Source organism: Pelmatolapia mariae, linkage group LG5 (assembly GCF_036321145.2).
Source record: "Pelmatolapia mariae isolate MD_Pm_ZW linkage group LG5, Pm_UMD_F_2, whole genome shotgun sequence".
NCBI lineage: Eukaryota > Metazoa > Chordata > Actinopteri > Cichliformes > Cichlidae > Pelmatolapia > Pelmatolapia mariae.
Window position 1 is genome coordinate 16,153,175 of NC_086231.1, and position 4,035 is coordinate 16,157,209.

A 4,035-nucleotide genomic window follows, 5' to 3' on the forward strand; every position below is an offset into this window, starting at 1 on the left:
ATTTATGGCATGACGTGTGTTTTTCTCTTTTACCGAAATGTTTGCTTTAGCTAATGTAACTTTAGCCGACAAGGTCCAGCTTGTGTGTCATGACCAAACTTGACCTAATAAACTGACATATGGCCTTTTTTATGGGTTTAATGTGGCGCTGAGCAAATCACAAGTATTGTGCCGCTAGCTTTAAGGTTGTGCACTCACCCTGTTGCGATATTAGCAAGCTAACTCAGCTAATTAATAAAGCTTATTTCATATTGTCTCTGTACTTGTAAATTCCTTTCAAGTTCACAGGCTGTTGTATTTTGGTGGAAGTTCATTTTGGCAATATTTCCAATAACTGGCTGGGTTCAAAAAGACCTTTTTGGCAGGACTCGGATGCTTGTTGTCATTTGTTTATCCCTATGTAATCACTTAAGGTGTTATTAACTGCTGCATGCTAAGCTGCAAGAGTGCACTGAGGACAGAGACAAAATATGGTCTACAAACCAGCATTATATTAGTTTTTATCAGATAGTCCTCCAGTGTGCTTATTTTTTGCTTTAATTATATTGTGCAGTTATTTGTTACCCTGAAATGCTTTATGCTTAACAACAGTTCACTATTTTGACTTATTTTTGAACTCTTGTGATCAGTATGACTAGATTGTGTGAGTTTCCATACTAAACGAGCTGTAGTGATAAAATAATTGGCATCAGAGACACTGATTTTTGGCATGGTATACTGCAGAAGTTTTTTTTTTTTTTGCATAATTTACCTTTTAATTAAACTGCATTCTCTGTATTGTAACAAAACTAACATTGTTTATATGTCAGAAAATTAGCAAACATGAATAAATGGCGAAAACAATATAATTATAACATATATTTTTACTTTACTTATTTTAGGTCTGTGAAGCCAAACTTGATGCTGGGGATTTATTTTTGTCAGTGGAGTCAAATGGTAAGTTACAATTTGTGCATTTTGTCATACTGGAAACACCTCAGATTATATTGTAATTTAATAGCTCTGTAGAACAAATGATATAAAGATTGTAGTGTCAGGGTACTTCTTAAGAAGTAATATGGCACTATTGATGATCACATGCAGGTGGCATAAACTAAATATTCAGACGTGTTACCAACAAATGATTCATTAACAAAAGCAATGGAGCAGACTGTTTAGGTTCTTGTGGTTGTAATAACATCCATAACTGCAAGTTTGTCATTAATTTATTTTCACAGGTCTAGATGATCACATTTGACTTTGTCATTTAAATGAGGTGGACTTGCAAACTTTGCGCTCTTTGGGGTAAATTGCTGTCCACTACATATACACAGAATCTGCACAGTATTTCAGATCTAAAAAGGGAGTATGTAATGGACTTGCTGGCTTTAATGTAAAAAGCCTGTTGTGTAACTTTAATGAGGCAGTTGGACTAAAACAGTATTGCTCATCAAGGTAAACATCTGAGGAATAAGGAAACTGTTACTTGTCCTTTTACTCAGTGTTCTTTTAATCGCACGTTTACTAAAGTTTTACATCACATAAGTCATTTTCACAATCATTCTACTTTAAAAGATTTCAAGACAGAGCTTATTGTTCTCTGAACTTCCTTGTTTGCTGAACGGCAGGTAAAGTGCATCTTTTTGTTTGTTTGCTTTTGTGTGTTTGTGTTTTCTCTAATGGGCCTCAGATGACTGTTTGCTTAAATTTGGGTCTCAAAGAATCTTTTTTTAATTCTGCCTGTACTCTCCACCCCTCTTCTTCTATTGCTCAGGTTGAAGCAGAATTTGCCCGTCTTACATCTGTTGACCTGAAAGGGTTCCTTTTTGCTGTGCTTGACCATTATGGAGAGGTTCGTGGAGCTGTACAAAATCAAGAGCGGCATAGAAAGGCTAACTAGGCTCATAAGATGCTTCGGAGATGATGTAAGTGTTCAACTGCGAAATCTAATCCTTTGTTTAAGTTTTAGGTTATCCAGTTCAACTGATGAACTCATTGAAAGAAAGCTGATAAGTAAAGTCTGTCATCATATTTCACAACTGGACATTTAGTGTGGTAACTTTTACAGAATCTATGTATATTGGTGGTAGGTTGGATATCATATTCTACTTGAATGTCCTGATAAGCCTGATTCAAAATCTCCAATGATAATCATATATTGATGGAATTATGCATCAAAAAGCTGTGAATTTGGAGCTGTCTACATGCTTCATAAACACTGTTTAAAAAGTGTTTTTGTTTTCTTTTTGACTTCTTTGACCAGAGCCCTACACAAAGGAAGAGGACAGAGGACCTCATTTTCTAAAGGAAGATCCCTCACACACTTTCAAGACTGTGAAGGTTAGCATTGTTTCTTTTAGTAAATTTAATAATGACAGCACCACAGTGGATTTTAAATTAAAAAGTACATGTGTACTTTTTCCTCACCAAATGTATTATTACAAGATCTTTGACACTGGATTTGGTCTGGGTTTCAGAGAAACTAACTGGCAAGCTAGCATTGATATTATTAGTGTCTTGTCTTTATTCATGTCTTCACCAGCGTCTTTGACATTTCGCTGCTGTACTGTTCACTTCAGCTTCACGTTTGATCTCTCACATTGTATATTGTAATGGCAGAGATATTAGGATATTTAAGGGGCTGCAGTGGCTGCTACAGCTGTGGGGGGCAATACTTTGGTGAAATGTCCTGGACCCTGGAAAAGAGACTGTGTAGACTGGGTAAGCAATTAAAGGTTACTGGCCGAGAGTCATTGGGCAGCTGGGTAAAGGTGGATGTTGATATTCAGTGCCAATTATGCAACCTGTTCAGCCATGTCTATATGCTCTTTTTTCATGCTGTTAATATAGGGGGAAAAAATAAACTTTAATCAATAAACTGATTAAAGAAGCATTGTCTATGGAGCCATAATCTGATCCTGTAGTGTAGCTGCAGTTTGCACATTTCATGTATTCTCAGCCAGATTTGGTTTAGAGCACAGCCAATATTTAGCATAAGTAGATTTAAATTCACACACTGGTGATGGCAAGCTACATTGTAGCCACAGCCACCCTGGGGCGCACTGACAGAGGCGAGGCTGCCGGACACTGGCACCACCGGGCCCTCTGACCACCACCAGTAGGCAACAGGTGAAGTGTCTTGCCCAAGGACACAACGACTGAAACTGTCGGAGCCAGGGCTCGAACCGGCAACCTTCCAATTATAAGACGAACTGTCAACTCTTGAGTCACGATTCAGTCATCCACCCATGTGTGTGAATGACTGAATGTGTAAAGCACTTTGGAGTCCTTAGGGGACTAGTAAAGCACTATACAAATACAGGCCATTTACCATTTAAATTGAAAATTTTGTTTGAATTCTGCAATTGAAGACATGCTCAGTTATTTATGAACATGGTCTTTGTTTAAAGCAAGAAATGGATTTGTAACATGGGGGTGCATATCTCATTCTGAAAAAACTTTAACAACTAATAAGTGTTACCCAAAGCCAATCACCATCATCCAAAGCATCAGTATGGCTCTTCTTTGGAAAGACATGAATTGTTAAGCACACGGGATATTGTGTAATTGTAATTGTGTAATTTTTTTTTTTTTTTTGTCTTTGAACCCTTTTATAGCCGACAGGTATTGAAGACACGTTTTCTAAGAGGATGAAAGTTGGCATTGCGATGGTGAAAGAAGAAGACATCATCGATGTGTTGGTTGTCCTTGAGGCAGCAGTAATCCTGTCTAATCTGAGGGATGTCTCAAGTGCCATTTCCATGCTGATGGGCCTTCTTTTTGCCCTCAACATACACTATCCAAAGGAACTTAAGGACATCTTTGAAGTCATTCAGAACATCCTAATGAACATTGGTGGAAGGCAGTGCATCTCACTAGTGCATGGTCTAAGAAACAGACTCTTGCAGAAAGCCATGCAGAACTGTAATTGTATGATCCTTAGTGTTAAGGACAGTTTTTATTTTACTGTTTGTTTTTTTATTCTTGCAAGTTCTCATTCTCACTTTTGTATGTCACTAAATGACTACACTTTACATTCCAGATTAGACAATTACT

At 37.4% G+C, this 4,035-nt stretch overlaps 1 long non-coding RNA gene across 1 annotated transcript; it reads left to right on the forward strand.

Moving 5' to 3' along the window:
* The first annotated feature begins 1,788 nt into the window (after nucleotides 1-1,788).
* LOC134627048 (uncharacterized) lies at nucleotides 1,789-3,831 on the forward strand. Its single transcript, XR_010093866.1, has 3 exons — nucleotides 1,789-1,904; nucleotides 2,243-2,319; nucleotides 3,597-3,831. It is a non-coding gene; the product is annotated as an uncharacterized LOC134627048 (long non-coding RNA).
* The last annotated feature ends 204 nt before the right edge of the window (nucleotides 3,832-4,035 follow it).